Source organism: Chenopodium quinoa, unplaced genomic scaffold, assembly GCF_001683475.1.
Source record: "Chenopodium quinoa cultivar QQ74 unplaced genomic scaffold, ASM168347v1, whole genome shotgun sequence".
NCBI lineage: Eukaryota > Viridiplantae > Streptophyta > Magnoliopsida > Caryophyllales > Amaranthaceae > Chenopodium > Chenopodium quinoa.
Genome location: NW_018744620.1, coordinates 1744727 through 1759633, shown reverse-complemented (window position 1 = coordinate 1759633; position 14907 = coordinate 1744727).

Genomic DNA, 14907 nt, shown 5'->3' with positions numbered 1-14907 from the left:
TTACTTAGCCAATCACATAATTTTAAATCAATTATATCCTAAAATAATTATGGGATATACTCATTATTTAATCAATTATTATTTATATAGAATATTTTGCTCAAAATATCCTAAAAACTTATCAAAATTAACAACTTTAATTTTGACAATTATTTTTCAAAATTAAAATCTGATTTTTAAATTTGAATTTAAAATAAAATAATTTATTTTTTTGAAAATCTGCGCCAGCCACCGTGGTGTGGCCAGCCGAAGCCAGCCACCGTGGCCGTACACCGTCAGGTGTACACTGCTTTGCAGCGACGCGCAACAGCAGCATCAATGCCGCATAAATGTTGCACGGTGCTGCTGTTGCTGCCTCTGCTGACCGGACCTACTGCCCGCTCCCACCCTCCCTCTTAGAACACCATCGGCGGTAGCCACTGTGGTTGCGCCACCCAACCGCGGCTGCCGCCTTAAAACAGCCCCAAAAACCCTTTTTTTTTAGTTTTAGTTTAATTAAAACAACCCTTGTTAAATTATATTAATTTGGTCCAATAAATTTTAAAATTAAATCACATTAATCTCAAAATTAGGGCTCTTCATGAAATTAATTCACGATTTAATTTAACACTTAAGTTAAATAATTGATCATGCAAAATTCATAATTTATACATGAAATCAAGTGAAATAAATTCATGAAACATATAACAATCAAACTAATTCAAAAACCAAAACACAAAATCAAAACTTTAGGGTTAGGGTTTCGAAATTTTCGAATTACGGTTCGTTTGGGGGGGTCAAAATTTTCGAACCAAAAGGTGGAAAAATTCGGTCCAATTTTAAGCTAAATTCAAGCAAATTAAACAACTTTAATGATTCCATATGTTAAATCACCATTTAAAATAATAATTGACCCATAATTAAATTATTCTCCCTCTTAATTGAATTAAAATTTGTGGACATCAAAGAATTATAATCAATATGTGTTCATGCATTAGTCTAACTGATACCACTATAGGACTTTAAGTACTATAAGCGGAATTGCATGAATCATATGCATAAGCATCTAATAACCAAGGTCTTTGCATAATACGTAAAGAACACATAATTATACCTTTGACGCGTGATTCCACGAGTGATCGAGCAATAAGGAGAACAAGAACCCCAAACGTGATTCCTCTACTTGGTCCACAGGCAAGGATTGAACCTCCACTAATGCTAGTTAGCTGTGATCAAAACCTTTCAATTAACCTTCTACGGAGAGGAGAGGAACGAATAAGCCACGAACCACCACACCACCACCGAGCACTGCCTTGGCCGGCGTGAGAGTGAGATTAGGGTTAGGGAGTTTGGTTACTTGCTTCACAATTCACTGTATGGGTAAATTATGACTTGTGACCATAACCTAGGCAAAGACTCTATTTATATATCTCATACATAACTAGATTCCATGTGAAGCCCAAACTCCTAATCCAATTCAATCTACTCTAGCCTTCCTACTCACATGGCTTGTCATTACCTCATGAGGCCCATTAATGGGCTTCATACTTTTTCAATCCAAAACCCTTGTGTGTGACCTTATAGGATCCATTTTATTAGACTTTTGACTATTTGACTAGCCCAAAGATCATTTATCGTATCTAGCAACAGACAATGACGACCGAAAAGAGTGAACTAATTATCTCCATAATAATGATCCTTGATATATCTAGTAGTTGCACTTGACGAAGACATAAATCCTTCACATGACACATAACCTGTTAAAAGGATGACTCAATCCAATCTTGTGGCAACCAAAACTCCCACTCAACTTTTAGAATAACCGAAAAGTACCCTTTATAGTCCCCTTTCACGGCATGACGGTGGAGTTAAATCACAGTTAAACTAATCATCAATCAAGAATAGTGATTAACACATGTAAAAGGAATCCACTAATATATTCGGAAGTTATATACCTAAACTTCAGGGTAGGTCAAAGTTTAATCATGTATCATTCATACATATCCATGTGATTGATTAAACATCTTTATGTCCTTACAGCCCGTGAAACTGTGCTATCAATCAATCTTACATGCTACTTCATTTATTGAAATCATTTATGTCCAATTTAATGATTTCGAACTAGGAACTTAAAATAATTTATGAATTCAGTTCACCTATAGGGTTTCATTTACCAAATCACGTATTTGATAATCCCATCAATTCATAGTTATTTTGGATAATTTATCTATTACTATTTTAAAGCATTATTAAATAAGATTAAAGCTTTGTTTTAATTGATAAACATAGGAAAACATGACTGATGATTTTGCAATTGTGACTCCCTATCACACAATCAAAACCATCCACCATCTTGTTCATTTCAAATGAGCCTTTGTGTCTTTAAGCTATTGAAATAGTTTAGTTAATATAACTCATGAAACATTCTCATTAACATGAAATTTGAAACTTCTATATTTTATAAAAATGTTTATCTCCATAAACTAAGAATCTTCCTACATCCTTTTGCAAAAAATTTAGGAATTTCTAAATTGTATTCCAATGTTACATGTTTCACGTCCATGTCTAAGGATGAAGGAATACATGTAACATTGGAATACAATTTAGGAATTTCTAAATTGTAATCCAATGTTACATGTTTTAAGGATATGTGGCGATAGTCTATTTTATCATAGACTATCACCACATATCCTTAAAACATGTGAATAAAATAGACGAGTATAGTCCATGATACGCATGACGTATCCTTTGCAAAATGCACAAGGAGAATCACTTAAACCCTTAATCTCACCAGTCTTTCTCAAAGCACTGAATCTTGTTAAGCCATATGCCATGTTATATGGGATTGAAACTCATTTCAATACAATGTTGAACCTCATACGAACCTTATCAATATAAGTTTATTAACTAAGCTCAAACATCGATCCTTTGAGACCTATCTCTGTAGATCTTGATTCCCAAATGTACTCATCCTACTCTCTAAGGTTTTTCATACAAAGTGCATTAGCCATCACTTGACCCTTCAAGCATGGAATAATCACTCTTTGTAAGAAATATGTCATCCACATATTAGACCAAGAAGACTGTATATTACTCACTTAACATCTTGTATACACAAGACCTTTTCTTCATTTTATAACAATTTGATTAACTAACAAAATTAAGATTCTAACTCCATGATGCTCACTTTAGTCCAGAAATGGACTTTTATGCATCCTTAGGATCTATTATTGGATTTTCAAAATCATTATTATTATATCACATCCATACAAATTTTCTTTCATGAACAATTTCAAGAAAGCGTTTCGATCTGAAATCCAGTTATCAAATTTCATAAGGTAGAATAACTAGAAATATCTTTAATAGATCTTAGAAACATGACTAACATAAAGGTTTCATCATAGTCAACAGTATGAATTAGTTGAATCTTGTAACAATTAGTCTTTGCTTTAGAAAGCATTTTTCTTCCTTATATGTTTTGCTTATAATGGGTCTTACCCAATTAGGCATAGTAATCAAGTGTCACACACTTGCTTTCAGACGCGGAATCTATTTCAGATTTTTCATGTTTTTAAAACCACTTGGAGTTATGACTCGTCAAGTCATTCTTGTTTCATTCATGATCCATATATTCCAAAATTAATGTTTTCAAACTCTTAGTCAATATGAAATCATATTTCTTTGACTAAGTTTTAGATATGCTAGTCATTTTTGTGAGTTTTTACGCAACAAGTGAAACTTATACAACAACTTTGTTTAATTTAAATGAGAAACGACAAGACAGGGTGTGCACTTGGAATTTACTACCTTCGACACATGGTTGGTATTCCCATTACACTTAATGAGACCACGTGTTGTAATTACATGAGGTGAACCATGCTCATGTAGTTGCTTTTATTTGAGTACTTTTCGAACTTCTTCGAGATTATCGAATTAGCTTTTCTCAAACTCCTTCGAGAGGCTCTCGAACTCTTTCAAGATTTGTATACTCCCACTTACCTTATTGAAGAGGCACATTAGCATGGGGTGAACTAAACATGGTTTGAGCCATGTTTGTTTGTTGCTTTTCTCGAATTCTTTTGAGATTTATACTTCTCCCTCTTAACCTTTTGGAAATTACATCTTTTCCATAAGGGCACTTACTTGAGAAACAAACATTTTGTGTTAAGTATTACTTATGTAGTAGTACCCCGTGATCTGTATAAGAATTGAATGTGTAGTAAATGATTTAACACAACTTTTATCCCTGGTTTTGTAGAAAAACTTTATAAGAACTTTTCTTATCCATATCGCATATGAAGTCTTTGCTACATCTTGATTTGAGTATGTAGTCTTATTTAGTGTTATAGCTTAGTTTTAAAAGTATATCTCTAGAACAGTGGTTGGATGATAGGTAATTTCATCCATTATCAAATTATATCTCATATAGTTTGATAACTCCTTCCACAAACACTTCACAAGGTTTTCTTTTGGAATTTTTGTAAAATAATTTCACAACTCTTGGATGGTTATTAAGATCTTAACTCGAAATCACATTATTCCCTTTGAATATCGTAATACTTTGAATATCTTGCCAAGTAAATGTCTTGACTTAAACTTTCTTCAATACAATCGTATTGTAATGTATTTATTATCTTGTCAAGTTGACATCTTAAACGTTCATCATCATGGATCGAACCAAATCTAACAATGTTCGATATCTCCTTTCTGACACACCGTTTAATTGTGGTATTCCAAAAGGAGTTAATTGTGTAAAATTCCACAATCTCTTAGATGATCATCGAATTCTTGGCTCAAATACTCTCTACCATGATCGAATCGTAGTGCTTTAATAGTTTTGCCAAGTTTATTCTGAACTTCATTTGGACCTTTGAACTTTTCAAAACTTTCACACTTATACTTCAACTAAGCACAAGTGATCATATCGCAATGACGAAGTTTCATTGTCCATCTCTATCCATTGAGCGTTAGGTTTTTTTACATCGATATGTATTCGACCTCAAGTTCATGTCATTATTTCACTAAAGGATGACTTTGTCAGTGATCAAATTAGAATGATATTTACATATATCGATAGATTTTCAATCTAAGGATATTTAGAAGTCCATCTTTTTGGAACTTCCGTATGTAATGTTCATTTTTCATTTGAATCAATTGACATTTTTAGAGACATTTTATATATATAGAAGGATTATTTGTCAAGAATAAGTCAAGCTTTACTTGGTCTTCATAAAATAAGTCAAACTTATGAACTAAAAATAAGTCTGACTTTTATAAGATATTTTCTCAAAATAAGTCAAAGCCAGTTGAGTTAAGTGGTGACTGGTTATTTGGGTAAATAATGCAACGTGTCATGATGTGGTTGTCCTTTTTTAAAGAATTAATTATTACTGTTATTTAAAAAAAAAACTTTTTTTATAAACCCCTTCCCCCACCATAGAATAACCCCACCTTCCGCCGGCCGACCACTACCCGCCAACCGACAACTGCCCCCCGACTAGCTTGCTGGCCACCTCGCTTGACCACTCTCCTACCGCCGCCCATATCTTCCTCTTCTTCCTCTTTCCCATCACCAAACACACTCCTCACCCCTTCCTAGAGCGCAACTGAAATCCACCCCTGAACGACCGACAAACTCCAAAACCACCCCGACCCTTCATTATCCTTTATCTCTCCTCCTCCGCAACCAAATTACTCGATGAATGTGTTATTTTTTTTTTGGTTTTATGTTAAATCAAATAAGGTGAAGGGCACTAATTGGAGGGAGGTTTTGCAAATTTTCTAATAGTTTTTTTTTAAAAAAATTCAACTATAGCACAAAATCATCAATATGAAAATGTAAGTGGTAGAAAAACTCACTAATATTCATCCTAATCAGTTCAAAGACAAACTTATGTATTTTACTACTACACAAAGTATATTAGTATATAAAAAAGAACGAAGACTATTAAACTCACTAAAATTGACTTTACAATTAGGCACATGTTCGCTCAAGACGGTATAATATTAAAATGACATAAAATACATTTTTTGAATATTAAGTGACATTATAAATTACATTTTCCGGCTAATAAGGTGATTAATATAGGAACAAAATGGGATTAAAATTACATATACTACATTTAAGGTAATAAGTGACATCATAATTAAGTTGATTCAATCGTCGGAAAATGGTTACAAAAATAAATTGTACAAGTTAGTCACTTTTGTGTGGAGCAATTAACAACATATTTTACATTTGAGCTGAGGTAGGAATCAACAACGTTTTTTAGGGATAGTAATTGACAAATTAAAGTGCCTTTACTTGGGGTAGTAATTGAAAAATTTTCCAAATGAAAAATATCTTATTAGTATAGAATAAAGAAAGTTAAGTAAATACTTTAATAAGATGGATATCATAATATAATTAGTAGATACATATAGGCATGACAATCCTGACCCGGACTCGATGACCTGACCCGAATGACCTGACCCGTGACTCGAAATCGACCTAAAAACATCGACTCGAACCGACCTATACCCAATTTGAAAATGGAGTTGACCCGATATTGACCCGACACCCGAACTTATCTGATTCGATTTTCCCAAAATTGACACAACCAAAAGTTAACTCGAAGTGTTTGACCTGAACAGACCTAATACCCGAAATATCCTCAACTAAAATTACCTTATAAATGAACTAAAAATGTCTGGTTCCAAAAATGACTCGAAATTTTCATCTCCAACCGTAGCCAAGCTTATAAACTAATTTGATAGTTCTTATTATTATTATTATTATAATATAATAATAATAATAATAATAATAATAATAATAATAATAATAATAATAATAATAATAATAATAATAATATAATTTGAGCTTGATCCACAAATGGAACAACACGAACATGACCAGACTTAAATTTAACCGACCGGAATATGACCCAAACATACTCGACCCAAAAATGGCATAATCCGAACAAACCTGACTCAGAATTGACCCGTCCTGACCCAACCCGAATGTTAGCTGACCTAAAATGACTCGTCCGAAAGTGACCCAACCCAGACTCAACTTGAATGACACGTTTGTCAAGTCTAGATACATATCATCATAAATCACTAAAGATATCCTCATTTATTATTATTAATTGCTAATAATTGTAGGTGATAAATGTATTCATGATATCATTCCAGATTTGCTCATATTTATGTGCATTATTATTGCTTATACTCTATATCCTTACAAGAAATTATATAAATAAATAGATAAATGAATCAATATACTAAGTACTTCCATTCGCACATTTCTGCTTGCCTGGGTACCTCCAAATATATATATTGCATAATTTCTTTTGTGTGATGGGTTTGACGACGTTAGCATACCTACTATTTTTAAGCTCAATTTTTAGAATTCATGGAACAAAAGGTGTGGAAATTTTTAAGGAAAAATAACTTGAATGGGAGAAGGAGTTCAAGCTCCTACACAAGTCAAGTGTTAAATTAATTAAGGTTCATTTTTATTGTCATTATTTGATGTCCTTGTTCACAGAATATTATCAGTACTTGCAAACTAAATTTCCATTATGTTTATTTAATTTTGGGGGAATTAATATTTTGATTTGCAAATGTAGAACTATATGATTGCGTGGATTTTTATAAGCAACCGGCATTTGATCATCCATTATTAATAAATCATTCTTACCACCCTCAGGTTTGCAACTTTAATTTTTTTTTCTTTGGTAATTTTGATATACATCATATTTTCGAACAAAGATATATAATTTCTCCATTCGTTGTCTTTTCCTTATAATTTTGATGGGGTTTAGATGAGACCTAGAATTTATCCATTTCGCAAAGAAGATGAAGTACTATCCATAGAGAGTACGAAGTTAGACGATGAATTTTTCCCATTTGGAACAGTTCCTATCAGAAGATTGAGCAAAGACGATTTTTTTCAATTCAAACAATTTACAGAAGAATTTGCTTCAAGATTTAAGCCCTAGTCTATCGAAGATCCGCTAGGAACTCAAGTAAAATATATTTTTTATTTACTTATTTATTTGTTTGTTTATTATTATTATTATTATTATTATTATTATTATTATTATTATTATTATTATTATTATTATTTTCATCTTTATTTTATTATATACATAAGAGAGAAAGTGACATCCACCTAATGCCTTGAAAATAATCGTATGCTTCAAATAAATGTTTTTTTTAAAAAAAACAACTATAGCGCAAAATCATCAATATGAAAACGTAAGTGGAAAAATAAACTCACTAATATTCATCCTAATCAATTCAAAGACAAACTAACGTGTATAAGATGAACGAAGAGTCTATTAAACTCACTAACATCGATTATATAGTCAGGCAAATGTTCACTTAGGACAGCATCCAATAACTTAAGAATGATGGTAAGATAAATTTTTAAACTTGATAAATAGAAGACAAGTAGTTATCTTTATATGACGTCTTAGAAATTGATCCGTCACCAAAAATTGCGTTTATTTAATCTAAAATTCATACAAGCATTACATGGATCAAGTCATTTAACTAATCTTATTTCCCTGTATATAAACACTAAACAAAAGAGAAGGTTGATGGAAAAATCAACAGGAGTACTATTGCTTGCAGTTCTTATCATTTTAATGCCAACAAAATTTTCATTTCATAATTCAAAATATACTCAAAGTGATCTGAATGACTGGTAACCTAAGGCATCAATAATTTTTTAAGTCATTGATTGCCCTTCTTTACAGTCTTCGCCTTATATGAACCCCTTGCTCGTGCTAATGCTACTTTGCAGCATATCTATACAAACCCAGCACACTGAAAGAGTATCCTTGACAGTCACTAGCCCAGCTATATTACTTCATAAAACAACCTAACCTTACACTAACACCACCCACGCTAGGAAAATGGGCTGGAAATTAAATGGTTGTTTTTGTGTTTGTACTATGGTTAGTAGAAGCCGGTGACGGAACAACGATGGTTTAAAAAATGACAACAATTTAGATCTATCAACTGGTTTAATTACTTTATTAGTTCATTATATTCATGAACAAACTTTCTAGATTGACGATTGTGATCATAATCTTGGCATTTCTAGTTATCTTATTAGTGTCATTTTATATTTTAGTCTATTGTATTCCTACTGGACTTTATTTTGTCGGAAATGGTAAAACATAGTCAATATTCATTTGTTGTAACGAATCTAGTCTAAATTTTTTAAAAAAAAAAAAATGTTGATTTTGTCTGTACAAGTTGGAGTTGGATCTAGATATAATTGTCATTGAACAACTCTAATGGCAGACCAGACAAATTCATTTTATAGCACTATTCCTAGCTGCTTTTTGTTTCAATGATTTAGCAACTAGTAATTTTTTTTTATTCTAAAATACATTTTAATTGATGCATATTTGCCAAGGAAATTAGCTTAACAAAACAAATTTTCTTGTCAAAACTAATCAACAATATGTGAAACAATGGGTAACTACTAGCTTAAGATTTTTGTAGTTGCTTCAAATCCATTTTTCGTTCATTGGAGTTGCTCTTTAGCAGTCTTTAGGTTGATGGCATAAATTATAGACTAGATCAATTAAATCTTATCCTATTACCTTCCAACTTTATATGGTGTCAAGCTTGATCACAGCGTTCTTTATCCATATTTTATATTTTTGTTTTTTTTTTAATATTAAAACAAAGAATAATTGAGTTGATTAGTACCTTTCATCTACAATTTGCAAAATTATTTGTTATTTTTTTTTTTTATAATTGTTTATTTTTTCTTGTGATTTAATGTAGGTTAACCTAACATTATGTAAAGATAATAACACCCACCTTTATCAATACATAAATGTAAGTTTATATTTATTGTATTTTATATTATTTATTACAATACCATTAGTAAAATGCACTCCATAATATAAAAAAGGGTACAGTGTTCATAGATATATAATCCATAGTTTTTTTTTTTTTTTTTTTTTTTTTTTTTTTTTAAGGGTGGAAAATCTCATTGTTTCAATCTATTGTGTCCTTGATTTGTTAGCACTAATGCCCAATATCCAATTGATAAGTTATTTTCTAAGGTCTCAACTAGAGGAGGTATCAAGAGTACATACAAATCTCTATTTATCAGGTATAAATTTGAATTATTATTCACTATAGCGTTAAGGTTACTTTAAGTTACAGATATAGGTGTATTAAAGTTCATATTATGTAAATAACTCTAACTTTAACTAATTTGTTATAATACTTTTGAAGTAATCTTTCTTTTGTTAGAATGAATATTGAACAAAAGTTATATGAATTTTTATGTTAATTACATTCATATAGGGTTGTTTGTTTTTGTATTTTTGCATATTATTTTTTTTAAAAAAGGAAAAAAATACAAAAATTGTAATTAGTACTTTTTGTTGTTTGTTTTATAAAAATGATTATCCTAATAATTTTGGTTTTTTTTTATGAAAATGTCATATAACTCTAAAAAAACAAATTACAAAAATAAAAATTACTATGATGAAATTAACGGGTCCTTCATATGTACTAATTTGTGATTTTGGTTTCCTTAACTATGTCGATGGTACACTAAAAAGGATCCTAAAAATGGAAATTGGTGGCTAGAGATAAATGAAGGGATTGGAACGTTTTCATACCATATTCTTGGATATTGGCTTGCAGAAATATTAGAATTATTAGGAAGTTCAGCAAATTACATCGCAGTTGGTGGGGAAGCATACAGTCCACCAAGTCAGCCTATTGCACCCATGGAAAATGGTTACTATCCTAAAGAAAATGATAAAAAATTTGCATTTTGTGCTAATTTTGCTGTATTTATTAGATGTAGATCATAAAAAAAATTAATCCTGAACAAACCGAATTATATACTTCAGATTCGAACTATGGTATCTATGATGTTAGACAATATGCTGACTTAGGTCAAACTATCTTCTTTGGAGGAACTAGTACAGACTATAAATTAAAATAATGGTAATAAATGGTTATTATATTGCTTTTCCTTTTAGCACATTCCTTTGATATTCATTGTCTACAATAAATTTCAATGCTTCTTAGGTTATTGTATTGTTACACCAAAAATTAAAATTTCATTGACTTACGTTGACATGACATGACATGATATATATATATATATATATATATATATATATATATATATATATATATATATATATATATATATATATATATATATATATATATATATATATATATATATATATATATATACGGGGAGGTTCCGCTAAAAACAGTGCTAATGGTGAAAACTAAAAACAAGCAATCTTAGCCATTGAATGTTCACTAGATAATCTGATGGTGTGAAACAACCCAGAGGTCACTATATACAAAAACAAGGTAATTATATCGAGTTATATTAATTTTGATGACATTTACACCGAGGTCACTATATATAGAAATAAGGTAACTATATCAATTTTTACAATATTTACTTAGAGGTCACTATATACAAAAATAGGGTAACTATTTCAATTTTAACCACATTTACATAAAGGTCACTATATACAAAAATAAGGTAACTATATCAATTTTTACAACATTTACATTAAGGTCGCTATATACAAAAATAAGGTAACTACATCGACTAAGTTTTTGACACCATTTACATAAAGGTCACTATATACAAAAAGAAAGGTCACTATATATAAAAATAAGGTAACTACGTCGATTTTGACAACATTTACATAGAGATTGTTATATACAAAGATAAGGTGACTGAAATAAAACTTACAAAATTTCCATGATACTAAGGTCCTTATATACGGAAATAAGGTAACTATATATAAACTTAGGGTAATTATATCAATTTGACGCCATTTACCCATAGGTCACTAAATATAAAAATAAAGGGTATTAAAAAAGTCTATGTAGGATTCGAACCTACATCCCGTGATTACACGGTGCTCGACCAATTGAGCTAATAGGCTTTCAACATGCCAAAAACGTAGATGCTTACAACCAAAACATTTGTCTTATCAGATAACGCATGACGACATAGTACTTTATAGATGCAACACCATAGACAAATACATAGTCCTGCAAAGACGGACCACATTTATGAAAAATTACTAATATTAATCCAATAAACATGAAATTGAAAACAGAAAACCAACATCATAGCTAATCAAAATACAGCAAGATTGGGAATTTTGAGAATTTAACAAACAAGGTAAAAATTGAGCTGCAAAAAACAATTAAAACTAACCTTGACAACATATTCGTGGACTGATTTTGGGCCAGAAGAGTCAATCGCCATAAAACTTGGCATTAATAAATTGTTGAGGCTATTATTATTTTTAACATGCAGCCATAAATCATAAATCGCACAGGATTCACTGATATAGCATCAGAAATCACAATTATAATTCTTGTTTAAACTAACATTCTACAAAAGATTGCTCCCCAATTCATAGATTATCCTAGCTATTGATGGCACCACATTCAGATTCGATCTTCTTTGAATTAGCATTAGCTCAATTCTTCACTCATTTCCTAAAACATTTAAAAATTATATGCTGGATTAAAAAGACGAATGTCACTTAGTGTAATGTAATTACAAGCAAAATCTCAAGACTTACCCTCTGTTTTGTAGAGTTCCAATACTTAAATACAAGCCACTTCCAATGTTCAATTTCAATTGTTGGCAGGCAAGCACGTTCTGCATCTGTCAAAGATTTGTTTAATAGTAAAATGACCGGCCTTCAATCTTTCTTTTAAATGCCTATAAAGTGCACTGCATTGATCTTTATCACTTTGGAAATGTGTGCGGCCTGTGCGCCTAGATTCATACTTTGCCTGTAAAAAAAAATCAAGGAAACTGAAATAAAACATATACATTAAAAAAAAAAAAGACTTGTGTCTGACCACCTTCAACAAAAATATCAATTGCAAACTCCAAAAAACAGTTATTACACTAGATAGCATAAGCATTAAGCTGAACTTCCAGTATAACAATGCAGACATAACATCCGAATAAACAAGATCAAAGCAATTACCTTTGCTAGCAATTTAGCAACCATTTTGAGAATCAAGGACAAAGCTGGTTGGTAACTTTGTATGTATACGGTGTAGAACCTAACCTACTAACAACAATCTGATTGATGATAGAGGCCAGAGAGTCTCAAGGAAGCTATATGAATTAGAAGGGGCTAATGCTAATCTATAGAGTTGCTTACTATTTTTTTTGAGAAGGTTTATAATAAAAATGTCAGGCTTTATTTGCACTAATAACGAATCACTCATCATGAGAACATAATGAATGAATTACACTTGCAGACTTAAACTATAGCTTTAATAAACAATGGATTACAAGATTTGCGGTACTAGTAAACTTGTAGACTTTAAAAAAATGACCAGTTTATTATCAATTACTTACTTTTGCTAAAATCAACATAAGCCATAGACTGTAATTTGCTAAAATCAACTATTTCATGTTTGCACCATTAGTCACTCCAACCAACTATGCAAGTCCAAGTAACATTCACCATAAACTATATGGAAGAATAACAACAATTCGTCTTTGGCTAAAAGATAGAAATTGAAAAGCAGTGGCTCTATTTTGATATATTTTGAAATTGTAACACCATATCATCTAATTTAGCATTAGCTGCAGAAATAATTGTAGATTCAGAAACATTAACAACCAGCTAATATTGACTAATTATATGCAGATCAGAACATACTTTACTATTTAATACATGCAGCTAGCAATCGCATTTACAGAAGGCTTTATCAGACGCCCACACAACAGCCACCAATTGCTCCACCAATTCGCCACCAAAGCTCGACTCCAACATCAGCAATTCAACTTCCAACAATCAACAATTCAGCCAATTAGAAAATACAAAATTAAACGAAAATACAATTGCATTCAAAACCGGAATAAAGTCGAGCAAAAATTACAAATAAAATACAAATGAAGCTCAAGAATGCCAAACGAAGAAATTAAGTCGAATTATAACGTAATTACACTCATATGAAACTCGATTAAGAATGAAATAGCTCAAATAAAGTAAAGAGTAGAATTTCGAGCAAAAAATTACACATAAAAACCTAATTTACTAAGATCAAGCAAAATCAAACTCGAACACGAAATCGCAAAATCAAACAAAATTGTTGAAAAAAACTTAGCACAAAAAATCTAACACAACTGAACAAATTAAGCCGTAAAAATCGAACAAAAGTGAAAACTAAAGCCGAAAAATCGAACTATAACTGAAGAAATTAAACCGAAAAATTAAAATAGCTAAATAAATTGAACATATACATTTAAACAATTGAAGAAATTGATGATGAAATTGATAAACTTACCAATTTGATGATAGAATTTCCATCCAAAACATGAAAGAGAGAGAAAGAATTGCTTGAAATTTTAGAGAGAGAAGATGTGTGAAGGAGGAAGAAGTGAGCGTATGTCTAATACACGAAATTAATCTCCTCCGTTAGATTAGAATCAATGGTCTAGATTACTTGTTTTTAGTTTTCAGCCTTAGACTTGTTTTCACATGATCCATTCCCTATATATATATATATATATATATATATATATATATATATATATATATATATATATATATATATATATATATATATATATATATAATAAAGATCTCTATGCTGGTAACTTCCTATAATAAACTATTGTTCTTTCTTAATTAAAATTAATTTCTTATTTATTATAAAAATTAGTGGTATTAAATAATAAAAAGGAACTATATGTATTAGAGTTAGGATTGATTTACAATAATTATCCCAATCATACAACCACCCGAGGCATCGCCTGAGTCCAAAAACTAATGCTTCGTATATAATTTGATTTTAAGAAAATATTAAAATAAAACTATAAATGTTGATAGAATAAATTAATCTTATTATAATAATATCGTATCTTAAAAATAAAAAACAAAG